Here is a 21,438-nt window from a genome sequence, read left to right as displayed (position 1 = left end):
GTATCACAGAGCTTCTGAGCGTTAGGAATCCAGGAGCCCCTAGCTGGGTGTCTCTGGACCAGTCTCTCATGAGCTGACGTTCAGTCTGTTGCCTGGGGCTGCAGACATCTCAAGGAGAAACCAGGCTCAAGAATCCACTTCCAAGCTGCTCATGCAGTTATTGAAAGAGTCGGTTCCTGGCTGGCGCCGCGGCTCACTAGGCTAATCCTCCACCTTGCGGCGCCGGCACACCAGGTTCTAGTCCCGGTTGGGGCGCCGGATTCTGTCCCAGTTACCCCTCTTCCAGGCCAGCTCTCTGCTGTGGCCAGGGAGTGCAGTGGAGGATGGCCCAAGTGCTTGGGCCCTGCACCCCATGGGAGACCAGGAGAAGCACCTGGCTCCTGGCTTCAGATCAGTGCGGTGCGCCGGCCGCAGCGGCCATTGGAGGGTGAACCAACAGCAAAGGAAGACCTTTCTCTCTGTCTCTCTCTCTCACTGTCCACTCTGCCTGTCAAAAAAAAAAAAAAAAAAAGTCGGTTCCTTCCTGGCTGGTGGCCAGGGGCTTCTGGCTTCTGTCTTGTATCAAATGGACCTGTCAAAGGTTATTCTTAATATGAATAGTTTGCTTCTTTAGTGAGGAGAGAGAGAGAGAAGGAGGGAGAGAGAGAAAAGGAGGAGAAAGAGAAAAGAGGAAACAAGACAGAAGTGAAGTTAGTCTTTTTATAATCTAATCTCTGGAGTGATGTACCAACAACTCTGCTATATATTATTGGTCAGACAGGCCAACTCTGGCACAAAGTTGGAGGGCAAACACAGGGTATGAAAACCAGAAGGTGAGGAATATTGGGGGTCACCTTGGGTACTATCTACCATCATGGGCATGAGATCAACTTTGGTTGCTAATGGGTATGATGTGGTAAATGAGGAAAGGGGAGGAGTCAAGGAGGGCTTCTAGGTTTCAGGTTAGAGCTACAGTGGAAACCATTGAGAGGGAGACATGTGGGAGGTGAGAAGTTCCGAGTTCCAGTTGCCACTTCTGCAGTTGCAGAAGCCACCCAGATATCCAGATTGACTAGTCCAGTGAACAACGTGAATGCATGGTTTAAGGAGCAGGAAGGAGCTCAAACAGAAGATTGGAATTGGGTGTCTGAGCTCCTGGATGGAATTTTTTTTTTTTTTGACAGGCAGAGTGGACAGTGAGAGAGAGACAGAGAGAAAGGTCTTCCTTTGCCGTTGGTTCACCCTCCAATGGCCACCATGGCTGGCGCACCGCGCTGATCCGATGGCAGGAGCCAGGTGCTTCTCCTGGTCTCCCATGGGGTGCAGGGCCTAAGCACTTGGGCCATCCTCCACTGCACTCCCGGGCCACAGCAGAGAGCTGGCCTGCAAGAGGGGCAACCGGGACAGAATCCGGCGCCCTGACCGGGACTAGAACCTGGTGTGCTGGCGCCGCTAGGTGGAGGATTAGCCTAGTGAGCCGCGGCGCCTGCCCTCCTGGATGGAATTTAAAATGTAGGTTCTGGAGGTCATTAAGCTGCAGTCATTCTCAACCTTGGCTGTCCATTAGAGTCACCAGAAAAACTTTTTTTTTTAAATTTATTTGGCAGGTAGAGTTACAGACAGTGAGAGAGAGACAGAGAGAAAGGTCTTCCCTCCATTGGTTCACTCCCCAAATGGTCACTGCGGCCGGCACTGCGCCGATCCGAAGCCAGGAGCCAGGTGCTTCCTCCTGGTCTCCCATGCGGGTGCAGGGGCCCAAGGACCTGGGCCATCCTCCACTGCCCTCCCGGGCCACAGCAGAGAGCTGGACTGGAAGAGGAGCAACCGGGACTAGAACCTGGCGCCCATATGGGATGCCGGTGCCGCAGGCGGAGGATTAACCAAGGGAGCCACAGCACTGGCCCCTGACCAGGAAAACTTTTAAAGACTGCAACTCCAGACCATTCTCCATGTGAAACAAATCAATACCCCTGGAGGTGGCACCGGCGGTTGGGGACTTTTAGGAGCCCCCGTGATTCCAATGTGTGGCCCAGTTTGAGAAACACCAACAGGGCACCCTTCATGTGTGTGAGGGTAGAAGATTTAACCATGTTTCAGAGAGCAAATTAAGGTGTAAGGTATGGTTTCTCCTGGAACGCCTGAGAATGGGTTCATCTTGAGGCTTGTATGCTTCTGAGCTGTGGACCAGGTGGAGAGAGGGGCTTTGTGTTCCATATGCAGAGGCTGTAGCTCTGGCTCCGGAGAGCGTAGCATCCCTTTGGAATTTCAAAATGTAAACAGTTGAATATACTGATTCTATTTCATAATACAATCAGATTTAATTAGATCCAAAGTATTTACCAAGTGTATCTCTGGCCTTTTTAACTAGGGATAAAAAGTTAAGCAAACTTACATTGGATGCTCTTTAAGGGTAGATGATTTTAAGCAGAGCTGTGGCTGTGTTCCAGCTGGGGTCTCCTGAAGTCAGGCTACAGGGAGAGAAGAGTAAGTGTCCAGCCCAGTTTATCTCCAAGTTAAGAGTAACATGCCAATCTTTGCATGTAGAAAGATCTTGGGCAATCCAGGGTTAAGTAGGTAATTGGAGATATTTTTCTGAGGATTTGTGCATCCACAGTTTCGTTTTTTTAAATACTAAGGCCTTCATTTGTTACTGCTCTCTACTGTCCCCCCACCCCATTTTACAGACTGAGGTACCTTGGTAAATTAAGAAACCAATGGCTTATAGCCATGTTCTCAGTCCTGCTCTCTGATACACTGAAACTGTGCCCTGAACACATTAATTAATCTTCCATGACTCCCAAAAAATTTTAATTTATTTATTAGAGAGAGAGAGAGAGACATAGACACACAGCGAACACCTATTCTCTGGTTCACTCCTCAGATGCCTGCAATGGTTAGGGCTAGACCAGGCTGAAGCTGAATCTGAGAACTCATTCCAAGTCTCGAAGGGTGGCAGGAACCCATTCACTTGAGCCATCACCAGTACTTACTGGGGTCCACATTAGCAGGAAGCTAGACTCCAGAGCAGAGCTTAGACTTGAGTCCAGACACTCTGATATGGGATGTAGGCATCTAAGCAGTGACTTAATTGCTAAGCCAGATGCCTGCCCCATTTTCCGTGACTCTGGACTAACAAATCTAATAGGTCACATTCATGAATATTGAATCCTCAGGAAATATATAGCATATCCTTCATCTGTAACATGCGCCTCCTGGGTTCTTTTATTTTTAATTATTTTTAAGAAGATTTATTTATTTGAAAGGTAGCATGATAGGGAGGAAGGAGGGAGAGGGGAAAAGGGAGAGGGAGATCTCCCATCTATTGGTTAACTCTCCAAATGGCCACAATAGTCAAGCTGAAACCAGGAGCCAGGGACTCCCTCCTGGGCTCCCACAAAAGTGACGGGGTACAAATCCTTGGGCCATTTTCTGCTGCCACGTCAGGCACATTCGCAGAGAGCTGGATTGAAGGCAGAGCAGCCAGCACTTGACCCAGCACGTCAGTATGTGCCGAGTCACAAGTAGTGACTTCACCTACCACCACAGTATCAGCCTCCATCCTGGGTTCTTTTAAAAGCTATTATTTTGTTTAGGTTTCTAATTCTATTAGGGTTGTTAAAGGACCTCTAAAATGCTCTATCCTTGGAACCCAAAGACCAAGATTAACGATTTAGCTCTACTACTTATTGGCCAGGAGCCCTTGGTCAAGGCACTTCCCTTTACTAAGCCAATTTCCCCTCTAAAATGGAGACATTCCATGTCTTATCTGTTTCCTAAGGCCATTGTCTACACTGGACAGGATCACTTGCTTTGAGGAGTATATTTTGCTAACGGAACAACCATCCACATCACCGTGTACTCTCTTGTGGGTGCCCATACAAACCATTTGCGTGCTTAGGCATTCACCACCAAGGTGATCCTTTTTTCCAATCCTCTTGGTACCAGCTTGCCTCCTACTTCCTCTTATGGTCTTCCTTAACCACCCCCATCCCACTTGAACATCTCTTTCGCTTTTCTCCAGTGCCGGAAGTATATGGGGTTCTCTTTAAATTGCTTGCCATGTTCTCATTTGTTTTTCCATACATGTCTTAAATTTGTCACATGTATGTGTTCTGGATCTGCATGCAATTATACACTTTCGGGAGGCAGGGACTGGAGATGTTTTTCTGGCTTTGCTGCATGGATTGACATAAAAGTTCAGTGCCTCAGTATGGATCTTAACGTCTTTTTCCATCTGGTTATACACTTCTCCTTGATCTACACAAACCAGCATCACCCAGAAAACGGCCAAGTCTGGGATGTTTGTAGAAACTGTCCTGTGAATTTGGCTCCGTCCTTCCCCTGTTAGAACAGCTCCTGGCGTCCAGCGCGTTATTGATCATTGGCTATCAGCCAGTTAGGGAGGGAATGTGAGATGGCTCTTTGCCTTTCATTGACTGGAACATGTCTCCATCAGCACACTCCGCTGAGACTTCAACATCGCTGTCCTTCCTGCCTTCTCTTTCAGGATGTTCCAAGCCCAGTGACATCCAGGGGGATGACTCATTGTCTGAACACGGAAGCGGTCACTCTGCACGTGCCCCCGTGTTCTTGGGAGCCGTCCCATCCATGAGGTAAGCGCAGTTTTGACCTCACAGAGAGCGGATCTTGAAAATGTTCCTCTGTGAGCTTGACAGTGGCATCAATCACAGTCGGATGTTTTTGGAAATCCCACAGGGACGAGCAGGCTCAAGCTGATGCTTAGAGGTTTTCCATAGGGCCGGCGCCGCAGCTCACTAGGCTAATCCTCCACCTAGCAGCGCCGGCACACCGGGTTCTAGTCCCGGTTGGGGCGCCGGATTCTGTCCCGGTTGCCCCTCTTCCAGGCCAGCTCTCTGCTGTGGTCAGGGAGTGCAGTGGAGGATGGCCCAGGTGCTTGGGCCCTGCACCCTATGGGAGACCAGGAAAAGCTCCTGGCTCCTGGCTCCTGCCATCGGATCAGCGCGGTGCGCCGGCCACGGCAGCCATTGGAGGGTGAACCAACGGCAAAGGAAGACCTTTCTCTCTGTCTCTCTCTCTCACTCTCCACTCTGCCTGTCAAAAAAAAAAAAAAAAAAAAAAAAAAAGAAGTTTTCCATAAGGCTTGCCATAGATGCCAGTACGGTAGAAGTGACACCCTTCTTGCAGTCAGGAGATGAGTTGGGGTCTTTCCCTTTCACTAACTGCTGATGTGACCCTAGGCAAGCCAGGCTACCCCTCTGGTGCTCCGAGAGGAAGTGGGTTAAACCAGCTCCTCTTAATAGTCTTGAAATTCCAAGGTTTTGCTGAATGCTATGAGATAATGCTGACCGGACCAACAAAGGATTTATGGTGGCTTCTTTTTTCCTTTTGGTCTCCTGATGTCTATAATATAGCGACTGATCTGGAGAGGTGGTGGAGGCAGAGACTGACCTGAGGGAACCTTCTGGATGTCTGGCGGATGCCTTGTAGCAGGTGGTGGTCAGAGGAGATTAGAAACCAGGGTAGGAAATTGGAAGGAAAGGAAAGAAAAGCAGAGAAGAGAAGAGGGTGTTCTTGTGTTTAACTCCATGCTGCCATTTTTCTCACATGGCTGCAGATTTTTGGACTCTCCCAAGGGGTCGAAAGTTGTCACTGAGATCCAAGACACAGGGCGTGACCCTGCTTCAGACCCCAGTTCAGGGCTGGAGCGGTCATGCAAATCACTCAGCTTCAGGGACAGAGGTTTGTGGGATTCTGTTTGCTAAGAGGGACTGGACCTACAACCTTGGGACAGGACACACAGGGCCTGAGTCCTAGGCCTGCATTGTGGATTTATTGTTATTATTCATTCAGGTTAGTGTTTCTTAAACCAGTGTCTGAAAGAAATGTCCTGTGACCAAACTAGCCTGGGACGTATACTGAGTTAAATGAAATAGACCAGTTTCCATAAGACTTTGCTAAAAACATAGTACTACCATCTAACAGGGGAATATAGTGTGCAGAATCTCCCCGAGTTATTCTTTTAACCAATATTTAATGGGAAAGTGGGGGAGGGAGGGAGAGAAGGAGAGAGACATCCACCTGAACTGATCTACTCTCCAATTGCCCACAAAGGCCAGGGGTTGCTAGGCTGGAGCTGTGACTGGGAACTTTGAAACGCAATCTGGATTTCCCTCATGGGTGGCAGGAGCCCAACTACTTGAGGCATCACTGCTGTCTCCCAGGGTCTGCATTAGCAGGAAGTTGGAGTCAGGGGCTGAATGTGGGCACTTGGAACATGGATGTCGTAACCACTGGGCTAAATGCCTGCTGGCCCCAAACTAATTTGACCAGGAAAACTGCCCCCACCACCATCAACTTCTAATAAACCTCTGAGAATGGCTTTTGGGGAGATACTGCTCTAAGTTGATGGCTCTTTGGAATATTCCGTTTCAAACCCCACCTCTTTGGGAGGTCAGTCCTGATTAAGTTTGGGAGGATGAGTGAGTCAAAGCTAACAGTTCTGTTCCTGTCATTATTCCCCTTTAATAAAAACCTGAGACCAAGAGAGATTAGACAAGGTCTTTAAACAGAGGCCGCATGAGCCCTGGCTGCTGTGTTTCTGATCCAGCTCCCTGCTAATGCACCTGGGAGGGCAGCAGATGATGGTCCAAGTTCAGGGCCCCTGCAAGTGAAATAGAGTGTGTGAACTTGTCTTCAGTAGAACTTGGGCCTCCTCCTGAAACCAGGGGCCAGCAGGCTGTCAGCTCCATGATCCACTAATGGGAGCCAGGACACCTGCACCCCAGGGCAGGCCTGGCGGCAGAGGCTGTGGGCAGAGGGAGCCATGGGAGAAATGTGGTCTCGACGCCAAATTAATCTAGTTCCGAGGGGTCACGGATGCCAGTGTAGTGTGTTTTATTCCAAGCTCTCTTGGTCACAGACTCCTTTTTACTTTAAATTATGAGATATTTTATATTCTTAGAAAACTTCAAAGAATTATTTAACATATGCTCAGTGTAAGAAACAACATTTCATAAGTATGATTGGAACCCTGCAGCATTACCTGGTCCCATGATGAAATCCATGTTCTTAATACGGTGTTTTTATCTCCGGAAGTGTCTGAAACCTTTTAATATCCATTTGTGTCTCCCTAAAACATGGCTTTTTGCTTTATATAAAGACAGCACATTGCTTATATCTGCCCCAGACTTGCTTTTTCCGCCCTGTGCCAGGGATCCGTGTTGATGCAGTAGCTCTAGTTCCTTAATTTTGACTGCTGCACATGTTTCCATGGTAGGAATGCATCATATTCATGCGATCTTTCATTGATGGGCATGCATGGTGTTTCTAATCCTTTTTCCATTGAAAATGAGGCTGTGCTACACATTCTTAGGCATGTGGGATTTGTGCTACAGAGTAGATTTCAGTACTCTCTTTTTTTATTTTTTATTTTTTGACAGGCAGAGTGGATAGTGAGAGAGAGAGACAGAGAGAAAGGTCTTCCTTTTGCCGTTGGTTCACCCTCCAGTGGCTGCTGCAGCAGGCGCGCTGCGGCCGGCGCACCGCGCTGATCAGAAGGCAGGTGCCAGGTGCTTATCCTGGTCTCCCATGGGGTGCAGGGTCCAAGCACTTGGGCCCTGCTCCACTGCCTTCCCGGGCCACAGCAGAGAGCTGGCCTGGAAGAGGGGCAACCAGGACAGAATCCGGCGCCCCAACCAGGACTAGAACCCGGTGTGCTGGCGCCGCAAGGTGGAGGATTAGCCTATTGAGCCACGGCGCCGGCCAGATTTCAGTACTCTTAAAACACACACACATACAAATGAGTAACTATGGGATGATGGACATATTAGTTTGCTTGACCATAGTAACTATTTCACTGTATGTGTATCAAAACATCATGTTGTCCACCCTAAATAGAGTCAATTAAATTAAAAAATAAAATAGGAAATAGCCCCATGTATAAGTCCATAAAAATAAAAACTCTTACATGTGAAAAAGTAATCAAAAATGAAAAGGTAGGTTAAAGATTGGGTTCAAACCTCTAGCAATTAAAAATGAGGTAATACATTTATGAACCTCAAAATATTTTTGGCTCAGCTTGTTTGGAGGGGGTCATCTAATATTTTCGGTGGTCTTCCTGCTGACCCTGGAGTGAGGTGACTGATTTGATGGGGCGCTCTGAGAGCAGGTGTAGATTCTTATCGAGACCAATGCCTGAGAATGTTTCACAGCATCACCCTCTGACAGGGAGTCTCAGAAGTCACCTCCCACAGTCAGCAGGTGGGAAAGGCATGCAGATACTGCCCTGTGCTGCCAGTGATCCATCACATGGTAAGTGGGGTGTGCCAGGCCGTTGTTACAACTGGAGACTCTCACCTAGGACAGAGAGCGGCACGCTTTGCACTGGTGATCTGAACAATAGGTGATTATTAAGGGCCAATGCCCGGGGCTCGGGTATGTTTTTGTTCAGGTGAAGTTTTCTTTGTAATGGGATTGGTTATAATGGGATTTGATCTCCATTCGTCTCACTTACCCATTCTCCCTCTGGCGGCTTTGAAAGCTCGCTGCTGCCAGTGCAGTAGTCAGCCCAGCGTGTCTGAGGACCCAAACACGCCTCTGGTGGCCAGCAGTTCCCCAGCGTGGCTCTCCTCATAAGCCCTAGATTTCTTTGACTCACCAAACACTCATCCATCATCAGTGGCCTCACTCAGTCTGGGAGTTTCTCGTGGTGTTGTCCTTACCTCGTCTCCCTCGGAACTCGGCCATCCCTGCTTAGATACAGCCGCGTGGCTTGCCTCGTGTTATTAATGATGAGCTTGCTATGTTCTGGAGAGTTCTAAGCTTTTGCCCGGGGCTGGTGTGAGCACCGTGCCTGTCTGCATGCGCACGTCATCAGCCCGGCACCCCTTACAGGTGTTGAGCAGAAGGATGTCTGGCGGCCATCTTGCCACAAACAGGTTTGGAGTTAAACGAGTCTGGCCTTGAAGGAGGAGGGTAGGCAGGAGGCAGCGCACCACAGCGCTTCTGCGGCCGATGCAACTGGTTCTGTTGGATATGGAAATGAGCACTTTCTCTCCTCCGGAGTGCTATGTTAGGCATGTTAAACACTGGCCATGTTTCCCTAATCGCTTGCTCTCTATGTGGGCTGGTCTGCAATTTGGTACCACACAGGCAATGGCTCGTGGCTTGTCACTGGCAGGGGTTAAAAGACCCACCTCTCCCCTTTATTATCTGTCCCTCTGCCAAGATGCCTGAGCTCCTACCTTTCATGGCTGTTGGGAAAATGTGACTCTGTCGTGGCTGGAGACTGCAAATCGCCACCATTCTCAGGCTGTGATTAATTAATTAATTAGCCTCTGCAGAGATTCGGGGATCACAGGAAGTATAGCACAACATTTATTCATTCAGAAAACTTTATTTATTTATTTATTTATTTTTTACGTAGAAACCTTTTATTTAGTATGTAAACTTCAGGCATTTCATAAATACAAATTTAGGAACATAGTGATTATTCTCACCCTGCCCTCCTTCCCACCATTCTTCCTCCTCCCTCTCTTATTCCCATTCTTATTTTTTACTGATATCTATTTTTAATTAACTTTATACATATAAGATTAACCCTCCACTAAGTAAAGAGTTCAACAAATAGTATGAAGAAAAAACACTGTTCCTCAACCATCGAGACAAGGGCTATTCAAAGAAAACTTCATAAACAGTAGTGTTAAATTGAGCTAAACTTGGTCTGAAGGTTTCTCTGTATATAACCTAACTTGGTACATAAACAGACTGTGTGACCTGCTCTTTTTTTAAAAAAAATTAAAATTTATTTATTTTTATTTCATTTGGAAGACTTGCACACTGTACACACACACAAACACAAACACAGACAGAGACAGTTTTTTCATATGTTGGCTCATTCCCAAAAGGCCTCCAATAGTCAGGGCAGGGTCAGATAGAAACAGGAGCCCAGAACTCCCAGCGTGTGCATTAGCAGAAGGGTGAATTAGAAATGAAGGAACTAGGCCAGCGCCGTGGCTCAATAGGCTAATCCTCCGCCTGCGGCGCCAGCACACCAGGTTCTAGTCCCGGTCGGGGCGCTGGATTCTGTCCCGGTTGCCCCTCTTCCAGGCCAGCTCTCTGCTATGGCCTGGGAGTACAGTGGAGGATGGCCCAAGTGCTTGGGCCCTGCACCCGCATGGGAGACCAGGAAAAAGCACCTGGCTCCTGCCTTCGGATCAGCATGGTGCGCCAGCCGCGGTGGCCATTAGAGGGTGAACCAACGGCAAAAAGAAGACCTTTCTCTCTGTCTCTCTCTCGTCTCTCTCTCTCTCACTGTCCACTCTGCCTGTCCAAAAAAAAAAAAAAAAAAAAAAAAAAAAAAAAAAAAAAAAAAGAAATGAAGGAACTGGGAACCGACCCAGACAGCCCAATATGCAATACAGGTGTCCCAAATGGCGTCCTAACCACTGCACCAAGTCCCACCCTGTGACCTGTTCTTGTGACGAGAGCTTGGTGTCAGCCAATCACAGCTGCTGAGCTGCAGACTGGGTCTCGTAAGGCCAACTTCACCCACTGGTCCATCACTTCTGTTTTCTGTTGGCCACGTGGTTTTCTCTGGCTGTAAATACAACCCCGTGTGGTGGGGTGGAGCATTCAGAGCCATGTTTGATTGAGGCTGCAACTGAGACCTGCAAAACCAGATTTGTTGTCATTTCTCTTTTAATAGTGGGTATGTGCCAGGTGCTTTGTTAGGGGCTTCTGGTTCAAGGCATCGCCCGTGCCTCGTTGTACCCTGCCTGGGGGGAATGGAGTCTGGTGGTATCCCTGAGAAAGCTGATCGGGGCTGAGGGCCTTAGGTTCTGGTATCCATACTGTGTAGATCTGAGAAGTAGGTGGGCCAGGAAGCCAGGTGCACAACTCTAGCTTCAAATAGAAGCTCTAAGGTTTCCTCCGGGTCTGACTGCTGGGAGTATGCCGGCTTGGCTAGGTATTGCATTCACAGAGTTCATGGTGCTTCTCCCCACTGTGCCTGCCTCACCTGCTTATTGTGTTCCTACTCAGGCTGGTCTCCATGGATCCTTTCTTATCCTCCCGATGATGAAATAAATGTGTGTACACGGTGGTGCAAACCTATATTCTTTATTCCTCTTTCATTTAACACAAGGCAACAACGTACTGTAAACACTGTTCTGCATCTTGCTTTTTCTTCAATTAACAAAATGTATCTTTCCACATAAACACAGGAAGAGGCTCTTCAATCTTTATTTATAAATGTGACTACATAGAACCCCATTGTGTATGTGTTCAGTAACCAGTTCCTACATGGAGCCGCAATTTGGTTCTTTCTATTCTTTTGCTATTCTAAACAATGCTGACATTCGCTTCACTTTGCATACTGGTAAAGATGAGAGTACTTCACAAAGTTTGTGGGGGAACAGACATTTAACCTGTATCCCACATTGTCCTGCTTGGAGTTCATTCCTACCAACTCCTGACTCTAGTTTCCTACTGATGCAGACCCTGGGAGGCAGCAGGTGATGGCTCAAGTAGTTGAGTCCTTGCCATCAAACCGAGCTCTTGGCTCCCAGCTTCAGCCTGGCCCAGCCTCCGCCATTGTGGCCATTTGAAAAGTGAACCAGTGGATGGGGTCTCTCTCTGTCTGACCCTCTCTCTCTCTCAAATAAGCAGATAATTTTTTACACAGTTCAGAAACTTTTTCTGGAAAAAAAGTTTTATTGAGCCATTATAAATGCTAGCCAGAAGAAAGGAAGGTCTTGAGACAAAGTCCCTAAGCCACCACATCTGCCAGATCTCAGAAACTGGAGTATTTTATGAAAATTTTGGGAAAAGAAAACATCCATTGCTTGCATTGATCTGCATTGGCTACAGACAGAAGTGAGCAAGGTCTTGGCATTGGAGGTCTGTGAGGGGAAAGACATGTTGCATCTTAACTTGGTGGGGTTGTAAGTGGAATGCCATGGCACCCTGATGCTGACCTCCCGGGGCCCTGGGGAGGGTGGGAGAGGGGCTATGGGATCTCATGGATGGGGACATGCAAGAGTCAGATGTGGACTGGAGGCCACTGTTTAATTTTTTTGCAAGAGTGTTTATTAGGCTCCATCTCATTTTCTGCATCTGTACACCCCCATGTCCTGGAGACACCCTCTGACAAGGAGTCTATCGTGGCTCCATTAGCAAGAGTTTCTCCCTCTGGGAGAGCCTGCAGCTGGAAGTTTCCTGGGTAAGCCTGGGGGGCCTTGCAGAAGGGCCAAGTGAAAGCTGGCCACTGGGTGCTGATGCCCCTTGGAGACTTGAAATTCCAGGATAAGAAGAGCACTGGGCTTCTGCCAGCCCTGCCTCCACCTGCCTTTTGATGCCAGGAGATGATCTGGGGTGGAAGGCCAAGACCCTGTGCATATCTGAAGCAGGTGAAGAACAAGCTGAGAGACTCTTCTGTCCTTGAAAAAGCAAGGAGGGAGAGAGAGAGAGGGAGGAGAGAAAGGTGTCATCCCAGCTGGTACGGGTAGCTTTGTATCCAGGGCCCAGCAGGTACTAGGAGAAGCACAGGGGCCGGGAGTGGGGGCTATGGAGGTTTTGTTTCTGGTCCTGACAGCCGGGCTGGGAGGGTGGGCTGTCCCTGGGCAGGGACCTCACTCACCCACCTGAGGCGGCACATGTTTTGTCTTGGGTGTGGGAGGGGGGGCATGAGTCCCTTGGGGGAGTGAGATGGTGCCAGAAGGGTGGTCCCTGGAATTTTCCTCTAGATTTTAATTAGACATGACTGCCACCACTAACAGTTCAGACTGGGTGTATCTTGATGCTCATTCAGGAGCATTTACTGAGTGCCTGCTGTGTACGGAGGCTTGTTCTGTGTTCTGGGCTCAGAAGGGACAGGGTATCAGTGACGCATTAGGACTTGTTCTTAAGAGATGATAGCAGTAGGCTGCCATGCAGTTATGCTTCTCAGGCCCGTGTTGTCACAGCATCAGGCCCAGAGGGGTGACTGTTGTTAAGATGGAGGAACTGAGGCCTAGAGAGGGGGGTGACAGCCTGTGGCCATCCAAACAGACAGCGTCAGAGTTGAGGCCAGGGCTCACACGGCTGTTCCTTGTGCCTGATCCCCGGGCGTGCCTTGTGTGTTCTGCCGGAAGATGCGGTACCGTGGGAAGGTCCCATTCTCAGACAGAAGGTCCCATTTCCTTCTGTGCGTTCACAATGCTGTGAAGATGCAACTGTGGCTTAGATCTGTCTCTGGTCTGTGGCACTTGACTCAGTTTCCACATCTGTGGAATGGCTGCAAGCATTCCTGCAACCTTCTCCTCTCTGGAGCTGTTAAGAATTCCAGACACCAGCACTCAGCTCTCCTCCCGCAGCAAAGACAGTGAGTGTGTGGAATTGTCCCCTTCACACACCTGGGGTGGAGTGCTCCCTGAGCTGTGATGGATGGAGGCCCTGGCTTCAGGATCTCTTGGCAACAGCCTGCCTGGAGTCTGATGAGCAGCCGGCTCTGAATGAAGATAAAGCACCCCTGAGCGTTGATGGACGATGGGCAAAGCTGTTCTTGAAATTGGTCTCTCAAAACAATATACAAACTAATACACAAATCAATGCAAAGTGTTTAAACTGCCAGGAAAACTCAGTCCATCCATCACACTTAAGGGGAATTGGGGGCCATGAGTTTGACACTTGCCCAAGTCCCCAAGGCCCTGGGGAAGGAATGCCTGGTGTCTGGGCACCGCCTGCTTGCCTCAGCCCCTCCCTCTTCTGCAGGGACCCCAGGATGGATTCCTGACTCTGGTCATACTCAAGGACTAGAGAGAGAGCTGCTGCCCCTTTGTCTCTATGACCCTCTACTGGCCACAGAGAAAGAGAGGCAGAGGCAGAGGCAGAGAGAGAGAGAGAGAGAGAGAGAAAGAGGTCTTTATCCATTGGTTCACTCCCCAAATGGCTGCAATGGCCGGGGCTGGACCAGGGCAAAGCTAGGAAGCAGGAGCTTCATCCGGATCTCCCACATGGTGCGGGGGCCCAAGGACTTAGGCCATCTTCTACTGCTTTCCTAGGCACATTAGCTGGGCGCTGGGTCAGAAATGGAGCAGCTGGGACTGGAACCAGTGCCCATAAGGGATGCCGGCGCTGCAGGTTCAGGCTTTATCTGCTGTGCTACAGCCCCAGCCCCAGCCCCAGGTCTTGAGCTGGTGATGATGCAGAAGAGTTGGTCTCAACGCAGTGGGACTGAGAGCCCAGCCCGGGGTCCTGAGAGCAGTGGACGTGGTCAGGTTCTCGGGACTTTCCTTGCCCTCAGCCGTCACTCCTGCCCCCTGCCCATTTCGGGGTGACTCTTCGCTTTTGTCATTTTCTAAGTGGTTACATTATCTGCCTTGGACTATGTATTCTTCCAGTGACATCAAGTTCTTAGCTTTCTATGGATCTTCTTTACCCTAGAAACGTCTTATATCCCATATTGGCATCATGCCTGGCAGTTTGCAAAGCCTTCTCACATGCAGGGTTAGCACCAGCTCTGTTGATGGGGGAGGCCGAGGTTCCAAGAGGCCGAGTGCTTGAGGGGAAGAGCCTGGCAGGGGTGTGGTACTGTGGCTGTGCCACACCTCCTCACCCTTGCACACAGAGGCCGGCCTCTGGCTGGGATTTCACTCAGCCCAGCTTCCTAGGGCTCCAGGGAGGGGTAAGGACTCCATGCTTCCCTTCCATTGCTTCAGTTTCTGGCCTGATCTTGATGGTATTGTCAAGTGGCAACATGGTGGCCAGGCATGGGCATGAATCCTGTCCCCTGGGCTAGGAATTTGGCGAGAGTAAAAGATGTTTTTTTTTTTTTTTTAAAGAATTCCCACTCTGTGACTCAAAAACAAAAGAAAATCCAAAGAAATGGAAGGTATTGGAGATGCCAGGAAGTGGGTCACACAGTCCCAGGGCAGAAGGTCACCTGGATGCTCACCCAGACTCTCACCCGTCTCCTACCTCCAGGCTAGCTCCAGAGCCTCCCAGCCAGGCTTCTGACTCGTAGGTATTTCCAGGGAGGCAAAGAGGCGGTTTTCTCCTGGAGCTTAGCCCAGAACCTTTCAGAACTCCTGCTTGGCAGTTCATCTTCGATCCCCCCTTCCGTTGTTCGATCCCTGACCTTGGTTGGTCCCTGTCCTGTGCAGTCATCCCATGCACCTGTGCTGTTTGCTCTGCTGGGTGGGGCAGCCCTGAAGTGCATGGTCTGTCCTGGGTGTCCCGCTGCACAGAGGACACGTGCAAACTTGGGACCCTCAGGGGAGCAGAGGGGCCACCATGCTCTCCTGGGAACCCCCCACAGTCCCAGTGGAAAAGGACTTGATGGGGGTTAGTCTAGGAAAGTGCAGGGACATGTGGGAAGGTGACTGGCGAGGTAGGCAGGGATCAGCTCACATGGCCTTGAGAGTCGGTTTCCGAGGGCAGTGGGGAGCCGGCGAAGGGCAGTGCAGGGCAGTGACTCTTGGAGGTGTGACCAGAGGTCTGTAGGTGCTCAGAGCTCAGAGGCACGAGGCTGAGGCCAGGAGGGCTTTAGGAGGCGCTGATAGTATTTGTACCGAAAGCGGAATTTCAGGGCTCTTCTGTGAGGTTTGACAGGCTCTGGGGGTTCAGTGGGTTCCTCCTCTCTCAGAATCCCTGAGCTCAGGGGAGGGGCAGGTGTGGGTGTGGGTGGTACAGGGGAGTTGTCAGCAGAGCCCGGTCCAGGGAGGGGCTCTCTGCTCCTGGTGGCAGATGGTGTAGGAGGCGTCAACAGTGCACTGCTGTTAGGAAGACAACAGCCTAGAAAAGTCCCCATCTCTCCCTTCTGGGTGCTCCCTGGGCACCCCAGTTGTTCCAGCATCTGGGCCCCAGGGCCTTCTGGGAAGGCCAGCTCCCTGGGTTAGAGAACTTCAGCCTCAGTTCAGGGGGGAGGCCTGGGGGTGGTGCAGAGGAGCAAGCATCCTGGTGTTCCTAAACACCTGCTGCGTGGTTTCTGTGGGCAGAAGGGAAAACCCCCTAAATAGAAGGACGTACTGAAGCTCACCCCCGGAAAGCCTGGGTGCTAGTGGCCCTGGGCCAAGGACCACGCTTCACTTGGAGACCATCGCTGTGCACTGGCACAGCCTGGTGCGGCTCGTGAGGCTGACACCTATTCTACTGCAGACCTGTAAAAAATTGTGGTGAAGGGGCCGGCACTGTGGCGTAGTGGGCTAAGCCTCTGCCTACAGTGCCAGCATCCCACATGGGCACCCTTTCGTGTCTCAGCTGCTCCTCTTCCAATCCAGCTCTCTGCTATAGCCTGGGAAAGCAGTAGAAGGTGGCCCAAGTGCTTGGGGCCCTGCACCCTCATGGGAGACCCAGAAGAAGCTCCTGGCTCCTGGCTTCGGTTTGGCTCAGCTCTGGCCATTGTGGCCATTTGGGGAGTAAACCAGTGGTTGGAAGACCTCTCCCTCGGTCTCTCCCTCTCTTTGTCTGTAACTCTAACTCTCAAATAAATAAATAAAATCTAAAAAAAAAGTTATCAAAATTGTGGTGAAACACAGCATCAAATTTCCCATCTTCACCATTTTTAAGTGGACAGTTCAATAGTGTTAAGTGCATTTGTGCTATTGTGCAGCCGTCACCACTCTTCTTCTCTGTAACCCTTTTTTGTCTCATAAACTGGAACTCCATACCTGTTAGACAATAATTTCTATCCCCCCCACCCCCAGACCCTTGAACCACATTCCACTTCCTGTCTTTATGAACTGATCTGGGCATCTGATGTACGTGGTGTCTTTGTCCTTTTCTCTGTTTCACTTAGCATAAGGCCTCAAGGTGCATCCTTGTAGTGTGTGTCAAAATCCTCTTTTTGACTCCGAAGCATACTCCATTGTATGCATAAACTAGATTTTCTTTACCTGCTTGTCTGCTGATGGCCACGTGGTCCCCCCACCCCACTTGGGCGGCCGTGAACGATGTTGCTGTGAGCATGAGTGTACAGACATTTCCTTGAGACCCGGCTTCAGTTCTCTGGGGACTATACCCAGGAGTGGAGTTGCTGGCTCTCACAGTGAGACTTTCCAGGAACTGCCCACTGTCTTCCATCGTGGCTGTACCGCTGCATGGTTCCACCCACACCCCAAGCTTTTCATGACAGGCCTGTCAGTCACAGGGGAACCAAGGGAAGCAAAGACACAGACGGAGTTACAGCCACACTGGGCACGTAACTCTGCCCTCAGCCGCACCACTACACGTCCCTCAGCCAGCTGTAGCTCAGGATTACTTTTGTTCCATTTCAGAGCCTTGGGTTGAAATGTTAGTATTTCCCCTAAAAGTCCATTAAGAAAGAGTAACGGTTTTGAATAAGCTTCCTGAAATGTGTGTTGTTTACAGGGCTAATGGCCTCACATTCTTTATGCATTTCCTGTTTTTATTCTGGGGAGTTGGGAAATGTCTCATTCTAAACAAAACTGTGTTTCTGAGGATCTCACCATGCCACAGGGCCTGCTGCCCTGTTATTTGAGACTACCTTGAAGTCAGAGACTTAAGAACTAATAGTCCCATAGCACCTGGCTTCCACGGTGAGGTGCTGATGCAGTGGACCCTTACCGAGAGTTCCTTCAAATTCCCCTCTCTGGGAATCGCTAGGCTGCTGCCTTTGGCTCCCAAACGCCCACGTTCCTGCTGTGTTTTGCGGCCTCTCGTTTGTGGACTAAGGGACTGACCACTGACCCATGCTGAGCCACTTAGATTCTTCTTCTAATGTGGAGTTGTATCTAAGGCAGGGGTCAGCAAAGCAGCCACATCCTGCCCACCGCCTGCCTGTTTTTGTAAATAAAGTTTTATTGGAACACAGCCATGTGCCCACTCATCACTGACGGATTGGCCGTGGTTGCTGACCTGAAGCGATGGTGGCATCAAGCAGTTGCTCCAGAGGCTGCATGGCCCTCACAGCTGGACATATTTCCTCTGTGGCCTGCACAGAAGCTTCTAGCCCATCATCTAAGGAGAAATCAGCCAGTCTCTTTGGATACTGAAGGAGTGGGTGTGAACCCCCAACCTGAGGGGTGGCCGTTTTGCACCATTTTGCAGACTGAAGAGGAGAGAGAGCCAGTCTGCTGGAGGAGAGAACCGGAGACAGTGAGGATTGGAGATAGGGCCTGAGAGACGCTTGGGTGTTCTGTGCCTCGTGATCTTGCTAGGTTTCATCAGTTTCTCCAAGGCCCTTATCCTAAAATCACCTTTTTGCTTAAGCTGGCTCCAACTGGCTTCTGTCTTTGGCAGTTGGCGTCCCTGGTAATACTCTGGAGAGGCTCTGCCCCTGCAGTTACTCGTGGATCAGCACGGGTCGCACATCAAAGCCCACCTCCTTCAGCATCCAGCCTTGCCTCCTTCCTTTCTTCTGAGAGGCAGAGTCTCCTGGCCCCACCAGGGGAAGCAGGTGTGCACGAAGGTTGGCAGCTGAGCTGATGCAGAGAAAAAGTTGCTGGTGAGGAGCCCTGGATCAGAGCCCCAGCGCATGGCCTCTTGCTCTTGACTGACAGCCACTGCGTCCGCCCTGCAGGGGCTGAAGTGGCCTCCAAACCTTGTGTGCTCTGGCAGCTGCAGTCAGGGGAAATGCCAGCAGCTGCCCACCCTGGCCTCTGAACCCTTGAACTCTTTGAAACAATCCTCTCAAGTCCACTTTGAGTTTCCTTTAGTAACTTTTTAATAAAAACAGACTCCATCTCCTGTTTACTCTAGCACTTCTCATCCTGGCAGCCCCTGGAAATCAAGCACGATGGTTGGCGCATAGAACGGTGTTCGTAGTTTGAATTCCTTGCAAAATTTAAACACATTTTCAAGGGGGCCTTCCTGTTCAAGATGGTGGGTTGAGCATTTTCTTTCACTTTTGTGACTTCAGATATGTCTATCACGGCAAACAGATTGGGGAGCGAGATTGCTACAATGCAGGAGCACTCAATATATTCCTAAGAAAAGGAAAAGGATTCTTGATGCCTGCAACAGTCAGTGAAGGGCCTAACCTGGAAATAAAAGTAGGACTACAGTGAACGTGGGAATGGATGCACCTGCTAGAAAGTAGAAAGGATTCTGGGCTTGGAGTTGGCAGGTATGGTAGAAGACAGGAGTGAGGAGGGGCTCATAGCAGGAGGAATGGTTAGGAGGTGGTGTGGGCCACGTGCTGTACCTGGGTACAGATAATCCTGTATCTGCTTCTGGAGAGGTTCTGACAGGCTCCTGTCTAAAGACCAAGGCACCAAGTGCACGCTTTGGTGCCCAGAGTAGAGCTCGCCATGTTCTGGCCTTTAGGTAGTACTTATCTTAACTGTGGAAGGATAACCAAGAAGCATGCAAGAGACAGCCCAGGGCAAATAGACTTGGCCACAATGGAAACCAGATTAGCTCAGAAAAACACCCTTATGATTTATACACTCTAATTCAAGACTATATTGCATCCATAAAACAAGAATAAGATGCAATGAAAAAGGAGCAGAAAGAGAAAAAAAAGACAGTTCTTAGCTATTAAAAATGTTGATTATCAAAACAAAAATTCAAAATAAGCTTGAAATATGAAGTCAAGGTGAAGTGTATGTCCTTCAAAATGTAGAAGAGATATAGGAAAAGAAGAAAAATATTGGAGAAGTGATAAGAGATATGAGACTCACCCTAGAAACATAAACTGAAAAAAAGAATCGAGAAGACGGAAATTGGCAAAGAAATAAAAGAAAAATTTTCAGGGCTGAAGAAGGACCATAATTTTAAAGGGCCCAGAGTATCCAGAATAATAAATGAAAAAAGAAAAAGAAACAGAAAAAGAAAACAACCAACCAACACTACATACTTTCTTAAAAGTCTTAGTACCTCAAGGATAATTTGAAGATCTTAATTAAAATCTGCCAGGGAGATAAACAAGTCATTTCAAAGAAATTGAACTCAAATTGGCAGTTGGCTTTTCATCTGTAACCCTCAATGCTAGAAGAAAATACATTAATGCCTTAAAGTTTTTGAGACACTAGGACCTTTATTTGAGAGGCAGAGAGACATAGATACAGAAACGTAGACACGCATACACACACACATAGCACGAGTGAGCTCCATGTACTGGTTCACTTTCCAAATACCCACAGCAGTCTGAGTTGGGCCAGGCCAAAGTCAGGAGCTAGGAACTTAGTCCGGGTCTCCTAGGGTCTACATTAGCAGGAATCTGGAGTCAGTAGCTGGAGCCAGGTAGCAAACTCAGGCATTCTGAGGTGCGATGTAGGCATTTAATGCCTAGGCTAAACACCTGCTCTAGGACCTCACTTCTTTAAAAATATTTTTATTGTGTTCAATTGTCTATCAAATATCTGGGCAAAATAAGGTGATTTAATTTCCATATGCCTTTCTTAGAAAATCTCCCAGCATCACAAGGAAGCAAACAAAGGAAGAAAAAGACGTGGAATTCAGGAGCCAGAACAGGTACAACCTAGGAGAACAGCTCAGGGGCTCCCAGACGCCAACCAAGGAGCATGTGTGGAAGACACTAATTCTAGAAGAAAAGCAGCCCAGACAGAGGCAGCAGAACCAAGTGTTCTGCAAGGGAGGGGACTCTTGGGATAGGCAGAGTGCTTGAGAAGGTGGAAAATCTTGAGCGCGTGAAAAATGTTCTTTAGTCAAGAAAAATAGGTGTTTGGAAATTCCTAGGAAAACAGGAAGCTGTTTCAGAAAGTCATTATCTAAATAGCAAGAAAATGTGTCATGATTTTTAGCAATTGCTGAAACATCAGAAAGGGAATGTATTTAACTTTATTATTTTAAAGATTTATTTTTATTTATTTGGAAGAGTTACAGAGAGAGGTAGAGACAGAGAGAGAGGTCTTCCATCCTCTGGTTCATTCCCCAGATGTCTGCAATGGCTGGAACTGTGCCGATCTGAAGCCAGGAGCTTCTTCAAAGTCTCCCACGTAGGTGCAGGGGCCCAAGGACTTGGGCCGTCTTCTACTGCTTTCTCAGGCCATAGCAGAGAGCTAGATGAGAAGAGGAGCAGCCAGGACTAGAAACGGTGCCCATATGGGATGTCGGCGCTTCAGGCCAAGGCTTTAACCCACTGGGCCACAGTGCCAGCTCCTGTATTGAGCTTTATGATGGGACCATTCCTCTGTGAGTGGGCTGGGGGTTGTCTTCTCAGATTTGTAGAGTGGGAATCACTGCCACAGTCCTACTTGTTTGGGTGATGAGCAATATGTAGGTGGGGATAATTGAACACCATTTACAAAACAAAACATTTAGAATAAGCCTGTAGAAGGCTAGAGGATGGAGGCAGAAAGTAAATGTTGACCTTATTTATCTGAGAGTAGGTTGAAGACAGAAGGATGGAGTAGGGGTAGAGTAAATATCCCCATCTTGCATGATAGAAAATCAAAATACCAACTCAAGTTGATGCAACAGTAAATGGAGGTACAGTGTGTGTGTCATTTAATGTTATGAAAGTAATCAAACATATGTACAAAAATAATATGAAACCACAAACACTTAATTAGATTG

At 48.9% G+C, this 21,438-nt stretch overlaps 1 protein-coding gene across 1 annotated transcript in view; it reads left to right on the top strand.

The window, feature by feature from the left end:
- The first annotated feature begins 4,505 nt into the window (after positions 1-4,505).
- PLXNA4 (plexin A4) overlaps positions 4,506-21,438 on the top strand; it is a 581,206-nt gene continuing 564,273 nt past the window's right edge. The window contains exon 1 of the mRNA XM_051848991.2: positions 4,506-4,592. The gene's annotated coding sequence lies outside the window, so the exon portion shown is untranslated. The remainder of the gene's footprint in view (positions 4,593-21,438) is intronic.

This window comes from Oryctolagus cuniculus, chromosome 3 (assembly GCF_964237555.1).
Source record: "Oryctolagus cuniculus chromosome 3, mOryCun1.1, whole genome shotgun sequence".
NCBI lineage: Eukaryota > Metazoa > Chordata > Mammalia > Lagomorpha > Leporidae > Oryctolagus > Oryctolagus cuniculus.
The sequence above is the reverse complement of the archived record's forward strand: the minus strand, read 5'-3'. Positions and strand labels throughout refer to the sequence as shown.